Source organism: Tyto alba, unplaced genomic scaffold (assembly GCF_018691265.1).
Source record: "Tyto alba isolate M040663 unplaced genomic scaffold, T.alba_DEE_v4.0 Super-Scaffold_7, whole genome shotgun sequence".
Classification (NCBI taxonomy): Eukaryota; Metazoa; Chordata; class Aves; order Strigiformes; family Tytonidae; genus Tyto; species Tyto alba.
Genome location: NW_024881328.1, coordinates 14,546,542 through 14,565,371, shown reverse-complemented (window position 1 = coordinate 14,565,371; position 18,830 = coordinate 14,546,542). Strand labels below are relative to the sequence as shown.

Here is an 18,830-nt window from a genome sequence, read left to right as displayed (position 1 = left end):
CTTACGCTTTGGCCAAGGTACATTACTTTTGCAGACTGAGGACCCCACAAACCAGTATAGCTTCTCCCAAGCTTTTTCAAAGGAATAGGAGGCTTAATGTAAATTGCATCAGAAGATAATTTACTAATGAGTTAACAGGTTGAATATTAATTAACTTATCTATATGTCAAACAGTAAATTGCTACTACTGACACAATGAGCTTCTAGCAAATAGTCTTTTCTAAAAAGTTAATCTCTGACAGATCTTAAGTATGTTACCATTCACTGAAAAGATAAAAGACAATACGGAAGCCAGAATGTTTTGGGATACAATGCATGCTTATTTTGAAATTACTTTCCTTAATCCTCTAATGTAAAGCATATTGTACTCTTAATGATTTAACATGAAAAAAATAGGAGAGGCTGTTTGTAGACGGTATTAGGTTATCAACCACAAGTAACACATCTTCTCTAGAGGAGAATGCTGTGTAAACTAACATATGAACATTCAGCTCAATAGTGGAAATTTTCTCAAATGCAGCAATATTGTCACATGACTGTATTGTGTCCTTAGCACGCTCTATAATTGAGAATAAAGTAATGTCATAACAATATGATACTTACGTTAGCATATTCGTAGGTACACAAACTTCCTCATAAACTTCACTAGCGGAATGAGTTCCTACAGGTTTCCTACAATACCCACTGTACCCACCTTTTGAAGCTTTCACCTCTGGATTAAAATACAGCAACTAATGAACAACGAAGTGTTACATTGTTAAATTACCTCAACCTGATTAGAGACTGTAGACAGAAATAGGTACTTAAAAATTGTATGAATGTAATTGACAATTCTTCTTTCTTAAGTATTGATCTCACCTGCTAGAATGCTGGTTGCTATCAAACCCAGTAATTTTCATTGTTAATTTAATGTATTTGTTAATAATTTAATCTGGAAAATTTGATTAAAAAATAAGGGACACATGATCTGCTAGCATGAAATTTTTTCTATCATGCTGAAATCACTCTTCAACAGCAGCTATTCAACAAGGTAGCACTGTTCAACCCAGTGAGCTAAAGTCTCAATAATGTTAGCTGCGTTATTCTGGAAAAATCCCCTGCTTTATCTATTTCTGGAATAATCCCAGTTTTTACATAACTAGCTTCAGTGTAATAATGATAATCACATTCAACTTTATCTGTAAGACACTAAGTACACTTTCTACCCTATGTATGATTAGTAAAGCCTTAGTTAATGTATCTGCTTCAGCAGTGCACTTCAGGAAATGTGGGCCAGCTGGAGGGAGTCCAGAGAAGAAGAGTGACTGGCAATCAGGAAACATAATCTATAAAAACAACTGAAAAAACAGGTGTTATTTGAAGGAAGAAAATAATTCTGAGGAGTGAAAAAATAATGATTTTTTAATATTTATCAGGTTGATGCAAAAGGAAAAAAAATACCTAGTTGCTATATCCAGTATGCAACTAATTAATATGCTTAAACTGCAGTGACATTTGTTGACTTTTTTCTTATGATAGAGTAATCCAATATTTTAAATAAATTGCTATGATGATACTGCAATCTTCACTGCATTTAAAAAAAAATACATGCTAAAAATAGTATATGTATAACTGGTCTTGCCTTTGGGCTATGGAATAAGACTACCTGACCTCTTATGACTCTCTCTAGACCTTTTATTTTCTTTTGATTCTAGTCTATCAAGATATTTACAATAAACTTATCTCCCTCCGTAAAGGCTCCAAGATCAGGCCCTATATCTGTCATGCTGTTGATAATCATGACAATCAGAAGTGTAACACTTGTAAAACTGAAATGTGAAATCCCTTACCTCACAAAATGTCAGTGAGAATCTCCTTAAAATGACCCTGTGATATGATCCTGACAAATCCCAGCTGTATCTGAAATTGATAGTGAACTTTAATTTAGTGTGGTGGCTTCCTGCTGCTTGTAACAAAAATAAAGTTCATGATATAGTCAAAATGCCATAAACTCCTACAAGGCCAAAACCACAGTCACATTTCCTTTACTGTTGTTTGTTTCTGATCTATTTTAGCTTACTGCTTTATAGTTTTTGAGTGCTGAAATTCATAAATCATGGCAAGGTCAGCTTGAGTCTCTTAAACATACAAATAATATGTATAATGTAGTTCTTGTTAGACTATCCATACCCAAAGAGAAAATCATCTTTGACTCAATTATTTTAGAACAAACTCCATTTGAGTGCACACTGTGTACATGTACCACTTCTGACAAGTTTTCTGAGCCTAGATTAACTCTGACAGCTGAACTCTGCACACACACAAAATGTTGTATTTTCAGAACAAAAAGGACATCACAACGTTCTGGATATTCCAATAGGGTTTTTTTCTGTTTTCCCCAATTAGCTTTCTTCTGTTTTCCTCAGTTTTACACTAACATTCATTTTGATTGAAAAGTGGCTTAAAAAAGTAGAATAAAAAAAAAATATAGTGGCTTTGGATTTAATAATTAATAAAAACTTACAGGTCTGATTACCTTCACTGAACCACTGCTTTGTGCTGCACAGGTGCTACAAGGGAATGGGGGAATGGCTGCGTGTAACTAAGAATTCCTTCAGAGAGGGACAAAACCTCCCTGCTGCTTTAACTGGTCCTGTGTTACTGGCTCAGCCTCAGTGCTGGGGATGTGGCAGGATCACTTGTAACCCCTGATATCTTTGTGGTTATTACTGTCAACCATTCCTGTGTCAGTCTCTTGTAAACTGAGGCTGGGGTAAAAGTTGTGCATCGGGTACCTGTACTGCAGCTGTATCTCTTCATCATTCAGATGTCAGCAGAGAAGAATCTGCCTCTTATTTCTGTTATTGCCTGAGATTGCAAGTGACATCACTAAATCTGCAAAGACTGACTTCCTAGGTAGCACTGATTCCCTTGCAATTCAAGATCCACCCCGCCAAGTTCTTCACCAGTGCCTATACCTTTCCTTTTACCCCTGTGACTACTATTACTTGCTCCCTGAAGAAAAGAGGAATTCCTTCTGTCCATCACTTACAGCCCACTAGGCCTCAAATAAATTTTTCCTGAACTGGCTTCTTACTTTGTTCCTCCCATAGTAACTTGTGAGAAAAGTACAGGCCAGAGATGCTATACAACACTGCCAAAGAAGAACTGGGTATCCACATGGTAGTTTTGCACAGACACTGTACAGGTGTAAAATACAAACGTGGAGGCCAAGGCAACTGCCAGTCCCATCTAGTGTTAATTTATCAGAAACAAGAGGAAGATAACAATGTTAGTATCTCTCCTTTCAACAGTGGTGGATATGGTAATGCAAGGGATCAGATCAATAAATCCCACAAAGTTCACACAGCTCCTCTCTTCCCTGCAGCACTTGGGCTAGTTTTGGTGGTCTACTACCCATCGTACTAGCAATGGGTCTGCTACCATCTTTCCCATTTAATTACTTCTGTATAGCTCCTTGATTTTCTTTGTCAATTACTTCCACAGTAAAAAAAAAAAAAAAATTAAATAGATCTATATATCTGGAGTTTATATCTTTCCCATCTCTAGTTTCTAAAACTAATTTAAGATAATTCTTGTTTTAGCTAACCATCTTTCTAGAATACATTTCTACCTACAAAATAGAAATTCTCAGAAGGGAAGTACGAGTCCTAATCTTTGCAAAGAAAAAAAATATCTGCTGCTCAGTCATCCCGCCACACTTACTGTTGTTCATGACCCTGGCAGTGACACAGAGTGGCCTGTTACATTCTTAGTGGGCTAGAAACTAAATTCATGCATCAAAAATACTGTCCCTATCTCTAGGAGTTTGCAGTTTATTATATATTATGGCATGATAAAACAACAGCTGGCGATAAATTTTTCCATCTCTACTGAAATCTTACTTGTTTAGAAAGTGAACATTTATTGTCTGCAAAACACTTAGAATAAAATAAATGCAACATAAATGACAATGAAAAGGAATCTTATCCCCCAAATTGTTCTATAGAATTTTCCTTCCTGAAGTACTGAAGCAAAAATATATCTGTAACACCTATGGTAACCATGGAGATTATACCAGGCAACGTGCATAATGACTCAAAATGTGGCATCAGACAAATGTTCTTTGTCATGACTGGATTACTACAAATAAGCGGGTTTCCCCTAAACAATTTACAGAAGCAAGATAGATGTGGTTAATTTCTCAACCCTATTTCTTTCTAAGGGGGAAGGGGAAGTGTCAGCATTGTGATATGGGCAGCAGACTAATACTGTGTTTGGTTTGAAAAGACCCAGCTTCCCAGGTTCTTGGTAGTTTCAACTCATACAAATAATTTGTTGAAAATATTTGTCTTCTGTGAATAGTCACATAAGAGCAACTAGTCCCACCTGCATGACATATAAGATGGCCATGGAGACATATAGTTACAGAATAAATAGAAAGCTGTTCTAATTAATTTTGGTTTTCTTTTTTTTAGGACTACATACAAGTGCACAAGATCTATCTTAAAGAAGAAAAAAAAAAAAAAAAAAGCATAATCCTAGAAATACCAAGATTTGGGTAATTTAAGCATTAGCTATAAAACAACATTCCTTCACATTTGGCAGTATTTCTTTATCTGCTTATTCCTTCTCTGCATGGATGGCATCAAATAGTAAATAGCTCTCAGCCTGCCAGCTTCTAATGCAGGATGAATATTGATGTGGTTCTTAATCTGATACGATCTGTGACACAGAGGGGAAGAATTATTGCTATCAGGACCATTCTTAATAACCAAATCTGAAAAGAGAAAGTCACTTTTCCACCTAAGGGGTTAACTAAAATCTGGTGTTTGGCAGTTGTTTGAGTTAGGAGGAGAAACTGATGATGATGCAAGGATGATGTCAATCCTGTTTACTTACAAAAAATGTAGAAAACTTGGTTTCCTTCAAGATGAGACAGATACAGAAGATACTTTCTTTTTATGCAGTCCTGAAGTACTCATCTGTTTCTCAGAGCCACACACCTACTTTTCATTGCCTCTGTAACTTCTTTTTTTCCAATTCTTGGTATTTTTTGCCAACCCTGAAATTACAGATTATAGTAAATCTCTTTCCAACTTCTCCTCCTCCTCCATTTCAATTTGTTCTGGCAATAGGCCATTGTTTCATCTATGACTTTTATAATGCTGGATTGCTGCTTTTTTGTTGTAATTTTTTTCATTTATTTTAAATGAGAGGACATTTTTTATGTCCTCCAGCTTCAAAATACAATTTCACCCAGCCATCAATGGATAGAGGTAGAAAGTAATTAATTGTCTCCCTTTCTCTTCTGTAGGAGACTACAAAGAGGCCCAATGTGAATGCAGGAGTTAACACTACCTCACCTATTAATTCTGCCCCAAAGGCTCTGAACCCACAGATATCAGTAATAACTTCCATAGTTTCCCAAAGTGGGTGTTATCATACAAAGCGCTGTTTTTCTAGAAAGAAGAACTTTACCCAATACATTCACTCCAATTTCAGTGTGTGAAATTCAAAGAGGTCAACATCTAAAACTAGAAAAAATAACTAAAATAATTAAAGCTGAGAAAATGTATGTTTTCCTTTGTATCTGGCAAAACAGCTGTCTGATTGTGCAATTGGTAACATTGGACTGGGAGAATTTGGACTTGGGGAACTGATGAAGATTTGAAGAATTTCAGTAAACATATTTAGCCATTGTTTTTCCCCCAAGCAGTTAAAAGTGCTCTGTGCTGTACATGCACATGACAGTATCGCAGCACAATGATTTAATAAAATGCTCAGCATCCTTGACAGTTATGAGAAGCAGACACTTCCATTATTTCATCTTCTGATCTCAAAATTGTTAATTTCTGCAGCCGTCAGCAGGCTTTGCACTACAGTATAGGTGATGGATTTAAGAGAGAACCCTTCCTTACTTCTTTTGGGTCAAAACAGAGCCTGCAGTGTTTATGGGCTCAGTCTCCCAGCCGGGCTCCCTACGGGACTCTGAGGGGAAAACGACGTTAGCGCAGCCCCTCACGGGCAGAGGCAGCAGCGGGGTGGGCAGCCCTTTCCCGCCGCTCTCCGGCAGCTCCCTTGGCGGGACCGGGACCGGGACCCCTCCGAACCGCCCGAACGCCCCGCGCCCGCCGCGGGGCTCGGCCGCCTCAGCAGCCCCCGCCCTGCCGCCTCAGCGGCAACCGCCACCCTCCCCGCAAGCCGATTGGCCCGAGCTCCCCACGTGACCGCCGGCCGGGAGGAGGCGGAGGCGGTGCCGGGGCGGGCGGGCGTGCGCGCGCGCGCGCACGCGCTCGCGGGGAGCCAGGCCGGGGGGGAGCGGCGCCGAGCGAGGGCGGAAGTGCGCGGCGCGGGCGCGCGGGCGGCGGCACCCCAATGAGAGCGCAGGGGGCGGCGGCGGCGGGTAAAGCGGAGCCGGGCGCCGGGCTGGAGCCGCAGCGCCGCGCCCGGTCTTAGCCCACCCCAGGTGAGCAGGAGCTGTCCGCGGCCTTCTGGGTTGGGAGGAAGCGGGGGGAGCTCGGCTCCCTCGGCCCCTCTCCCTCCGTGAGAGGAAGCGGGAGCCTCTGCGGCCTGAGCGGGCCCGGCGGGCGTGGCTGACTGCCGTCCCCCCGGCTCTGTGGAGAGGGAGGAGAGGAGGTGTCAGCCGGGGGTGTGGGGCGAGGTGAGCTCAGCGGCCGCTCCCGCCCCGGGACGCGGTTCCTCGGCCGTTGGAAGCTTTGGGGGCGTGGGGGTAGGCGGGGGAAGCGGTGCCTCGCGTGTAGCCTGTGTCCCTCGGGCCTGCGTGGGAGCCGGCCGGGGGAGGTGAGGCCCCGCTGCGCTGCAGCCCCTCTCCCGTGGGTTTGGCCGCTTCTGCTGCTGCGGCCCGGTGGCCTTGGGGCTGAGGTGGGGTCATCGTAGCTGGGTGGTTGCTGCGACGAGTATCTACAAGTATCTACGAGTATCTCGGGGGCGAGAAAAGATGAGTAGAAGCTGGCCTTGGGTGTTAGTTTCTCTGGCGTGCTCCTGTGCAGGCTCCTCTGCCTTCCCCCGGCTCCCCTGGGACAAGTGATAACGCTTCATCTGTGAGAGATTAAACAGAGGGTTTGAGATACTATCGGTCTCAGCTGAACCAGAAGTTTCTGAGGGACCTTGCCAGGTTGTTTCTGTGCTGCTCTTTATTTTCCCTGCAGCCTTACCGGTGTAGATCTTGTAGGAGGAGAAAGGTGGTGCCTGAGTGTGACCTTACCTAGAAAAGGGTAGGGACAGTGGTGGTGACACAAAGCAGCTCAGTCATGCTTCCTGAACAGCTGGTGGAGGCCTAACTCAGTCTTTCTGATGGGAGTCCTGTTGAATCAATTCTGATCCTAGAACAGGAGACTTGGTCTTGTCTAACCCTGGGTCATGGTGGAGAAGGGAGCAGGGAGACCGTACCTGCACTAGGACCAGTCTTTCCTTTTTTTAAAGCTTTAGTCTGCAGTCTGGGTAGCTTTTTGTTTGTTGAACTGTCCAAACGTTACTTTTATAGTTCTGAGATCCTTGTTTCTCTTGAGAGGGGGAAGGAAGTGCCTAACTGTTCAAGGGCATCCTTAGAGTCATGATTTTCAGGAAAAGCTGTATTTTTTTTTTTTTAAACTTGATTCCTTAAACTCTGTTTCCTTCTCCCCCACCCCCAACCTGAAGTTATCAAAGGGAGAAGGAACTAACAACTGGGACGCAGACTTGTGGTTCTTGAAAGTGATTTGCTTGAAAGCTGAAAATAACTTTATTGTAGAGAATTTAGTAGCAACAGCTCAATCTTACTTGGCAATAGTATCTTTACAGCTTATTCACTTATAGCAGACTTGTTAAAACTTTTATTTATTGCTTTAATCACTTCTGGCCCCTGTATACTGCACTCTAGATTTTTGTTTATGATTAGATGAGATCAATTTACCATGGTAAAAGTTTTTGCATTTACTTAAATATTCTATTTAAGGAATAGAGAAGCTTTCAGACTACTCCTGTAAATAAGTTTCCTATATTAGTTTTCTAGTAGTAAATTGTTTGTTTTACACATCTTATGGAGGAGACCCACTTAATTCAGTTTTTCATGGCTGTAGAAAAGTGAAGCTGACCTATTTTTACTGGTGTTATGTATATGCTGTAGAGGAATATCTAGTTTAAAAATTTAGCTGGAATGCTTTACAGAAACTCATAACTTAAAGATTAATTTGACCAGACAATACCCTTTCTCGGTCACCCTTTGGAACTCTCAAACTTGTCTCTAATTGTCAGTACAGTGGTACTGCATATCAGGCTAGAAGAGCAGTTGAATCATTTTGATCAAATCAAGGCAGTAATGATGGAACACTGCCTAGACAACCTGTAGTTGTACACTGAAATCTTGGATGATACATAGTTTCTGTGATCAAATTTTTTTTTTCAGGGGCAATTTACCTGATTAAGTGCTGATTGGTTTTTGATCAAATGCTGGATAAAATGGCTTGTTTCTCTGGGAGGTGTTGGGGTCCAGGCTTCACAAGCAACAGAACTGTCCTGTGAACAGAGCAGAAGTGGCCAAGTGATGTAGCAGAACAAGCCCTAACATAATGATTTGGGAATCTGGTTCATAGTTTGCTATTTCTTTGTAAATTCTTTTAACTTTCCATGCAGTGGATATTTGCGTTTTAATGCAATGATTTCTTATTAACTAGATTCAAACTCCATGTGATTAAGTGAATTGCTTTCTATTACACAATGAATTCATCTGAATTAATGGCTTCTCTTAGAGGTACTGAAGGAGCCTGTTTCTCATGACAGCTGTGCAGGCAGTGAGCACCATGGGAGTGCAAGGGCATAGTGGTATCAAGACAAACAGTGCCTAAGGTCAGTAGGTGTCATGCCTGGAGCAAACAACTCGGAATGGGAGTAGTGGTCTCTGCGGGTTTGAGTGAAAGGCAGTGGCTGGGCAGGTCACAGAAGCAGATAAATGTGAGTGCTTGCTGCTTTTCACAGCCCGTGTGCCTGACTTCAGGTAGCTCTTGTGTGATTGACTTATGAAAAGTGTTGTTTCTAATTATCGTCTAGGTTAGCAACTATATTTTGAAGCTCTTTCCATCTTGACTTGGAAGTACTATCTTGCTGATAAAAACCTTAAGTTCTTTACATTTTTCTGTCTTAATCTACCTTCCACCCCCATGTCTGTGGTAACTATTCTGCACCACTGTTGAGCAGTGGTCATAAGGTTCCACTGCTTGTTACCCACTACTGCATGGAGCAGCAAGGTCAGCAGACAATCTTTGCTGTTTTACTGAAATTTGCAGCTTTTGTTCTAGGATACAATTGATACCTGCCTCTTGAGAAGAGCCTATGGAGCAAATAATTTGGAAGTAGTTGTTAACAGTTGCCAAAGAGCAGTCATTTTGTTTGTAGCTCCTTTTAGCCCATTAAACAGGATTAAGCAACTTCCATCCATGCCTGCCCCAGAAATATCAAGTTGTCTTGTCATTTAAACAAGATAAGTCTGTGTAACTCACGCTTTGTCTCATGTTTTTTCAAGTACTGCTTTAATAGTAATATTACAGGATCTGTTTTGTCTCTTGTGTTTGAGATGTGCAAATGTGTTTTTTCAAGACCTGTCAAAATGAGAGTTATGAAGTCATGTAATGTGAGAATGTCACCATAAAGATTCAAGTAGCTATTTACACAGCAGCCTAAATAACAAAGCGTTTGCTTAGAACATTTACTTTCAACTGTTTTATATGGGACACTGAGCCTGTAGCCTTCCCAGAGCTTGCTGAGGTGGTTGAGAAAGGAGCAAATGATAGTTGACTATAGGAATATGAGATTTAATGGAAATGTAGTCCTGACTAGGAATCTTTCCAGGATCACAAATCAAAAGACCAAAAAATCAGTCCTGGGATTATAAGTGTCTGTTAAAACTTAATCCTGTCAACTGTTACTTTGTGAATTAGCGTTGCTGTCAGTTGATGTGATTAGTATGGCATGTTTCATTGCACTTTTAGTGGCCTGAAATTGGAGTTTTCAGTATGAGGTTCTTAAATCTGGAATGTGTCATAACTAATCTGAAGTCAAAGTGTAGAACTGGTAAGCTAAGAACATGCTGAGTTATGCAGGCACTGTGATTTCTCTGGTTTCTAGCTCTCTCTATATATCTTTACTTGTAGTGAGAAAGATCATTCTTCATAAGAGTACTGGAGACCTAGACTTAGCCCCAACTTTGGGCATGCTTTTGTTCATGTAGATGGTCATGTTAAAGAATGTTTCCAATTTGGATTTAATATTGATGACTCTTGCAAGGTAGTGGTTTAAATCACAGGTTTAACAAGGAAAAAAAAAAAAACAAACAAACAAAAAAAAAAACCACCCCCCAAAAAAAAATCACCAAGCAACCCACCTTACAGATAAGACTTATAAAAGAGTACTGTATTACAGGGTTATACTCAAAGCATGAAAAAACACTTTAAAAGTTTAGTTGTAGGAGCTACGTGAGCTCTGGACTCCATGTTGCAGAACACTAACTAAAGTGGCACTTTTATTTAAAGGAATTAGTTTATAAGGTTAGTGCTACCCCACTCGGCAGGGCATTGTCTTGCGCACCACTCTATGAATCAGACATTTAACAAGTGAAATGCTTTTAGATCAAGCTGCATACCAGTTGCCTCAGCTTTCCAGAAAAATTAGGTGATTCTGCTAATTGGGGAAGCTGCTCAATGATTAGAATTAAATAATTCTAAAGTTTATAGTGATATCTCATACAGCCTTTCCACTAAACTGCTGTGGTGGTAAAGAAATTCTTCCCCACAGTGGTACTCTTCTGCTAGTTAGTGTTCTTGGCGTACTGTGAGATCCTGTGTTGGGTAGGTAAGGAGTTCTTGTATGTGTAGTCACCAAGAAGTCTCACTGACTTTTATGGCATCCTTCTGCTTTTATCTACCATATTATAAAATAGGCTAGCCAAGCACTTTAAGGAAATGCTCTTTCAAAAGACAGGAATGTGTGCTTGAAAATGATGCTATTTCTCATTCTATTTTCTCATTATTAATACACATTTTAAGAAGCGATTTAATTTATTTAAAGAATTCTGCAAGCTCATTGAGAATTTACTTCTAAGTTCTTCTTAAGTCAAACAAAAATCAAAGTAGGATTTATGGGTTGAATGTATTCTGAAGCTCTAATGGAAGGAAATTAATTCCAAAACTGATTAGACATAAGTAGACTGACTGGTGTTGATACTGTACGTTTTTATCTTCATTTAATTTGTAAAACAGGGATCAAGCATTGATCTTGTCTAACTTTCCAGAAGTATTCACAGCTGTCTTCTAGTAGTAGCTACCACCTGATGAGCATGTCTATTATACTCTTGTAAAGGAATATTATTTAAGGTTTCTAATTAAGTGTTAGTCATGAAAGTCTTGCTGTATGTTTTCTACCTCTGCTGTACCACTTGTGCGAGTTGTCCTAGGCCTTCCACTTCCAAAGACTCCCCACAGATAAGATTTGTAGCAACTGTATTGCTGGGGCACAGACTTGAATTGTAGAGTTTCTGAGGGTGGAAGACACATCTGGAGCCTGTCTAGTCCAGCCCTCCTGCGACTGTGCTAATCCTGACCCATAAACTGGCTCATCATCCATCCCTAGGTAGTTTCATACATTCCTGCTTTTCTCATGGGAAAGGCAACTCTCCCTCTGCCTTGCCTTCCAGGCCTGTCCGTCCTAAAGAGCCTGTAGTCATCCACTGCAGCACTCTAACCATGAGAGCTATCCCAGCTCATCTCTGTGATCCCAGTGAGGTTTTGACCCCTGCAGCTACACACAGACCCCCTGACATCTCCTGTTCATTCCCTGTGCTGTGTGCATTACTGTACAGAAGAACCCTGTTGTGTTGATTTCTCAGGAAAGGCAAGAGAGCTAGGAGATGAGCTGGCTGTATATCAGGATAGTAGTTTTTTTTTTTTATTCTGGTGATGTGCTCTGTGGAGAGAGGAAATGTTTCAAAGAGCATACAGGGATAAATGTAATGTTTATATTCTGCATTGGTTCTGTATTTTCATGTGACCTGTTGCTTGCTAGGTCATAAAGGGAAGTGTCCTGAACTAAATGTGTCCTAATTTGTCTGTGTTGAAGTCAAGTGGTCCTGAGTTAAGTCTGCCACCCAAAACCAGAGCTAACAGGCATGTTATATTGTACCACGCTTCCTTCTATGGCACTCTGGACGCTCTGGTTGGGAAGCATGTGTTTGGCTGTAAATGCTTTTATAGTGGTAGGCAGAGCATTCCCCAGAAGGGAGACAAAGGGTAACCCTTTGCCCATAAGGGAAACTCTCCACAGCCTTTTAGTTGTACTAACTTTACATGTAGAGTAGGGATGTGGCAATTGTATGTGGCCCCTGTACTGGTATAATAATCCAGTTTCCATTTAAAGATAGAAATACTGCTTTTGGCTTTGATAGTGTGTATATGAATACAGTAGACTATATGCCTTTTTATTATTGAAGACATCTGTTCTTAGTCAAGTAGAAAGGTAGCTTCTTGTATGTGCAGAATACCTTGGTATGGTGTTCATTCTTCCTGATTGGGGAAACTGGAGTGAAGACATCTCTTTAAAGGCTACTTAACACAGCATTTGAATTATGGATAACTAGTAATTATCTGAAGTACTAAATGTCACTATTGCTGCTTTGTGTGATGCAAGTGCATTAATTGAAAGATGGGAGAAAGGTTCAGTGCTTGGCACTTGTGTGGTGTGCCTGATTGAGGGAGCATAGTGACTTGCGGTGTTTACCTGTGAACCCTTCAGTTAAGTGCTTAAAATAGTGGAAGCACTTTCAGAGACTACAGGTTGATGATTCCCCAGTGCCCCTGGGGAGGTGGGACTCTGTGGTTAAGAGTAAACTCAGAGTAGGGGTTTATTACTTGCCTACCTCCATCAAATGTGAGCATAACAGTGGCTTCCATTTCCCTGAATGAAGATGTGTGAACATGAGACATTAACTTCAGTTTAGGAGCAAGGAATGTAACTGTATGGGAAGAGTCAGTTGCTTCTGGTGGTACTACCTATGCCAAACTAAATAGTGTTTGGACTTCAGATTTATCCTGGGGATCCAGTACACCGGGGAAACTGGAGACAGCATGATCTAGTGAGATCCGTCTCCTGGGAGAGCAGTGGTAGCAGCTCATGGCCTGTCTGTCTAGTGTCTTGTACTGTATTTGCAAGATCAGTGGACTAGCTTTGACAGCTCAAGGATTGGGGATGGTTGAAGGGGGGAAACTTGTCTGGGTAACACTTCATGAGAGCTAAAGAATTAAATCCTGCAACTCTGTAACATGCTTATGACTGAATTGGTATTTTTTGGAATTTGATAGTTCAATGTAAGTGGCAATTTTCCTGTGAATTATACAGCTGCAGGTTATCCACTGAAGTAACTGAAACCATGTTGCAACCTTGTACTGATGTAGGATTTGAATCCTATGTTATTTTGAACACCTGTGCCACTTAAGACACTGTGCAAGCTGAGGTTTGACTTGTCCATTGTATTTCTTATACTCCCAGGGATCCGATTAAAAGTCAGTATTGAAGCAAGTCTTTATCTCTTAGCAGTGGTCTGGTGGACTTGGTGTATGCTGTGTATCAAAGATGAGCATGCTTCTGCATGGATGAGCTTTCAAAGGAAGCATAGCTGAAATATGCTTTGCAAGTCAATGGGAGTGAGGCTGTTGTACTACTCTGTTGCCTTAGTGCCATTTTTCTGGTATGAACCTAATTGACTAGTGTGAGAAACGGTGTCATAATTCACCCTAATTAATTGGGCAACTAGACAGTTATGACCACAGCGACAAACTCTTAGCATAGTAATAATTATTCATGGTATTAACTCAGTCTTTGTGCTTGTAGAAGATTTCTGTCGGGTTTCCTAGCAAGTTCCTGCTAGAATAATAGTGTGGTAGATCCTTCTCTTCTGTAGTCCGTTTGCAATGTGTCTTCTAGGCATTAATACTAGACCTGGAGGCTTCCTGAAAGTACTTGGAGAGGTCTGGCTAGATATCTCCCTACAGAAATGGGTTTTAGCTGTAATGGCACTAGTGTCTTATGACTTCAATTTCAAGTAATGCTGTCTTGTTGAAATAAAGACTGTATTCTATATCGTGCTACGTACAATCTGCAAGTTGCTCTGCACTAAGTAATATGGGAAATGGGTTGGTGGTTTCTCATTTTTTCCCCCATAAAACTGTTAAAACTACGATGCTTTTGTATGCTATCTGTGAAACAGTGAGGCAGATTTAATAACTGTATTGCATTAACCTGTAACTACCTTTATCTAAATATTAAGCCTTTTGTACTAGAGTTCAGGGGACTGATGGACTGGGACCTTCCCTAAGATACTTCACTCTCAGGAGAAACTTCACGTCAGGGTGGTGCTGCATGCCTTCATTGCAGGGGTGTGTAATGCTTGTGAGCCTGATGCACCTGCTGTCTCTTCTGGTGAACTGATGTTACTAGTTAAGGAAGGGAAGCAGCATGTTTTGTGCTTATCTAGTTTGTCACTGCTGATGTGGGATAGATATCTGTGTGACAGGATGCTATGATAACATGGCAGAGCTGCTGGGTTGCACCCAATGTAGCAAGCAGGATGCAAGGCTACTATTAGAATCTAAAAGGACAGGTGCAACATTAAAACTGCAATTCTACCATGCTGTTAATCAGAGGTGCACACCATCTGTGGAGAACAAGGTCAAAAGCCTTTAAAGACCAGAACAGGTAAGAAACCTGTTAAATATGGCCCCAGTCACTCCACAGCTTCTGTAGACTTAAAAGGACATGTTCACTTTGATTAGTTCAGAATGCAAAAGTGAATGGAGTAACCCTGCTTTAAAAGACAGAGTATTCTATAAACAGTGCTTGAAGCTGTTTAAGTATGGTAGCCTCTTAATCTTGAAATGTACCTGTTGTGCAAGTCTTTTGTTACTCTAAAAGAGTGACTGTTCTCACTGATGATGATGTGGGGACCAAACTGCTTGGGTGCTTATCAGGAAGGGTAATTCTAAATCTGTCTTGTTGCTGTTGTCTCTTCCTCATGTGTTTGTCAGTGTCACTGATGCTGCACCCAGGACAGAAATCCAAGCTTCCAAATGGTGATGATCTGAAGGCACAGGGGCACAGTATCATGTTAGGTCTCTGTGCCTTGGTAGAGTCATGAGTTGCATTTTCTGACCTTGTAGCAGCATGAATACAAGCTGAGCAAAGTTACAGTTGGCTTGTTAACACAGATTTTTAAAGTACTATCCCCGGAAAGTTGATGCAGGCTGGAGTGTTGGCAGTTTTCCCACCACGACATTGTCTCTGTTTTTTTCTGATCCTCATTAGGATCTATAAGGAATCCTGTAGGGGAAACTGCCAATTTATCTCCTTCCTCCATGAGGACGTCTGGGTAGAGATGACTCACCTAATGACTGTAGGGGTACAGCACTCTGTAGACTGTTTTCATGCATCATATCCTAGAGAAGTTGACCATGTGAATAGTATGGTTCAGAAGATAAAGTGGAACAGCAGTGGAGACAACCATTAGCTTCTGTTCTTGTAGGTATTTCCAATGCTTTGTATGCATTCAGTATACATGAATTGAGTACAAGTATACTTGGATTAGTGTCATCTGTCCACTTAGAACCACTTACATAGGTGACTAGCAGATTGCAGTTACACAAACACATTATTGCCCAACCAAGTAGTTGCATTTCCACTTACTGGGCTCAATTTTGAGATAAACTCTGTGTTTTTAAAGTAGGAATCAACTTGGTATCATAGCATAGTCTTAGCTTGGTAGTGAAGTGGAAAGGTTTTTGTGTAACTCTGTCCTCTTATTATAATAGTCTCTTTAATGCTGCTTTCCATGATTCTTCTCTTGGTGGTTGAATGGTCTTTGAATTGATAAAGACTAAGGGGAAAAACAGGCACTGCTTTATTGGGCTGGGAAATGGAGATGCCTACCTAAACACTGTGCCTGTGACAAAATGAAGCAGCAGAAATAAGGCTTGCATTCTAGTGTCTGTATTCAAGCTCTGATTAAGATGACTTTCAAGGTTTTATGAGCTGCATGTGACTATAGTATTGCAGAATAGTACTGTGTTGACATGTCTACATGCAGTGATAATCTCTTGATACAGTTGTTACCTGGCTGTTAAGACTATTAACTTTGTATCGTGACCTATGCAACTTTTGGTCAAACACAGATATAAGTGAACTTTTTTGGGGGGTGGGAGAGGTGGGGGTGTTGCAGTGCCTTGAAAGTATTATTGAAGAGCAGGCCTTTCTCTTCTTCACTTAGCTACTGCTCAGAAACAATCTACTTAGCTATTTTTCTTCCACTCTAAGTGAATTCTAAAAAAACCTCAGATATTTAAGTCCCTTAGGAACAGGGATATGCATGCATTTGCCTGTATTTCAGTTCAGCATAAAACCTGACTTTAGTTTAAAGGGTTGCTTTAAACTGCTGATCTTCTGATCCTCAGACTGACCAGACCAAGTCTTTCTTGTGACTAAATTTTTGAAAGTTGCATTCAAATATGCAACCTTGCTGCAGACTTGGATAGGATTTAGTTCCAGTTTTCTTTGGACATGAAGATTATTCAAAGCAAGGCTATTACCTTGAAATTTTGGCTAACGTGTGAGATACTGTCTATTTGTAGTGAATAATCTACAGTGGTCCTCTACTGACTGATATGAAAGGGCATATATTTATGTGTTTTATCTAGTAAGTAAATGCCTGCTGTTAGGTTTGCTTTCTAAGTTATAAGGATGCATCACTCAAAACTCATAGGTAAAGTTGAGCTGTGCTTGGCAAGGATGGGGCGGGGGGAAATGTGCTGAGTATATACAGGTATTTCATAGTTAAAATAGATCACTATTCTGGTGACCCAGCTCTGAAGATAGCTTTAAAGGTGGGGTTGTCCTACCTAGCTATAACCTGTTGCCAAGATCTGTGTGCTAGATTTTGCAGGTTGCTAGGGTAAATGATTGGTTAAAGTAACAATGCATCTGGGAGTCTCTTGTTCTTCGTGATCTTATTCTACATAACTGCATGTGTCAGAAAAATACTGGAAGTCTTTGTATAGCGAATCCACTCTTCTAAAGATCACTTGATATTATTAAACAATTTTAATCTAAGTGGAGAGCTGAAGATGACTGTATGGGAATGTTTGGAATAGTGAAAAGTAAGATATAGTATGAAGATTTAGGATCACTAGTAGGGATTCTTAATCTTAACTGACAGGCATCCAGTGGCTGGATGTCTGATGCTATTGATAGTTAGAGTGTTTTAATGTGATTTCTGGGTCCCAGTGTAGAATATGTGCTTTCTTGTGCATGCATGCACAGAGGACTCCTGTCTGCAAGTAAATTAAAAAATACTGCTTTTATACTACATTCTGGGTTTCAGGTGGGATTAGTAACTTAATTCTAACTGATTGAAACTAGTGTAAAGTAAGCTTGTAACTTGCAGTGTATCAAGTAAATGATGTATTCATTCTGCAGTTTTTCCTGGAACATTTAGAGGTTTGGCTGTTGCCACTTCTTCCAGTAAGGATCCAGTCTATAGAGTATAACCTTCATGTGTACAGTGTAAGGTAGTTCCTTGCCCTAAATTCTTACTTTCTTCCTGATGTTATGAAGTATTAAGTTTTTCAAATCCATTTATAGTTTCCGGTCCAGTGCCCTTATCTTTGCAACTGCAAGTCTACTAATAGATCTTGCACAGAGAGAGAAAATGCCTGATTATTGAAAGCAATTCCCAGGCTCAGGTTTCACTTCAGTGCTCAGCCTGGATGCTGGCAGCAGGCTGTTGGGTGCACCAGCATGCCTCTCTAAGGAGCATAGTGTGAACAGGATCAGGGAACTTCCCCATTTCTGAAGTAATGTAAGTAACCTTTGGGTTGCTACAGTTCTGCCTCCTTTAGCCTCAGTTGTACAAACTGATTTTCTTCCCTTCCATCAGCACTGGCACTGAAGCATGTGGCCTTGCTGATGTGACTGGCAGACCCAGTTAGTCCCACTGAATGGCTCTTCTGCAGGAGGAGATAGGCTTGAACAGCTAGGGGCAAGGGAGAAGAGAGCGAGGGAGAGAGGGTGGTGATGGCAGCATTGGGTGATAAAAATGGGGGCTGTGAAACTTCTACCCCAACCTCCTCTGCAAGGCATCATTCAAGTTGAATAAATTCCTTGATCGTATTAGGCATGGCCCAGAAAAATATGCAACTGCAGCTGAGAAGGTAGAAACACCCATCAGTACATGGGGAAGGATAAGGGTACCCCAAGCAGGAACTTCTGCCAAACACATCATAATCTCTGTTTAGCTTGAAACCCAGTAAGTAGAGACATGCCAAGAGGTAAGATATTAGCACAGCAAAAGAAGATACAGTAGCATTTTTATTTTTAGCCTGCTTATCTTAAAATTTTCAATAGCAGTATATATGCCACTTAATCTCAAATGCACTGTTTTTTTTTGATAGTTAAATTACCGGTTGGAGCATTTACAGTCCCTTGAAAGCTAATGGAATTTCAGTACTTATATTTTTCTGGGTAACCTCAGAACAGCTGAGGAGCTCTTACAGTTCATAGCTCAGTGAGATTGTTAATTAGTTTTGTGATCCAGGGAGTTTCTGTGACTGTGTTCTTGTGGGCATATCACAGAACTAAATACCTGAAAGCCTCTAACTCATATTGTGATAAATGAAGATCACTAAAATACTGTTACAAAACCTTGTCCTTCCTGTGCTTGCTTTTGGTGACATCATACTTAAGTCTTTAATAGGTTGAATACCCAGATTTTTCCTTTAAAAGTAGGTATCTGAAAGGTTTAACAAAGCTCATCTGTCAAG

At 40.8% G+C, this 18,830-nt stretch overlaps 1 protein-coding gene across 2 annotated transcripts in view; it reads left to right on the top strand.

Annotated features, from left to right (window-relative positions):
- The window catches only part of RALB (RAS like proto-oncogene B), a 49,586-nt gene that overhangs the window by 17,266 nt on the left and 13,490 nt on the right, over positions 1-18,830 (top strand). The window contains exon 1 of one of the 2 annotated variants that reach the window (XM_032991600.2): positions 6,266-6,448. The exons of the other annotated variant lie outside the window; for it this stretch is intronic. The gene's annotated coding sequence lies outside the window, so the exon portion shown is untranslated. Of the gene's footprint in view, positions 1-6,265; positions 6,449-18,830 lie in introns of those variants that run through there. 2 annotated transcript variants of the gene reach the window in all.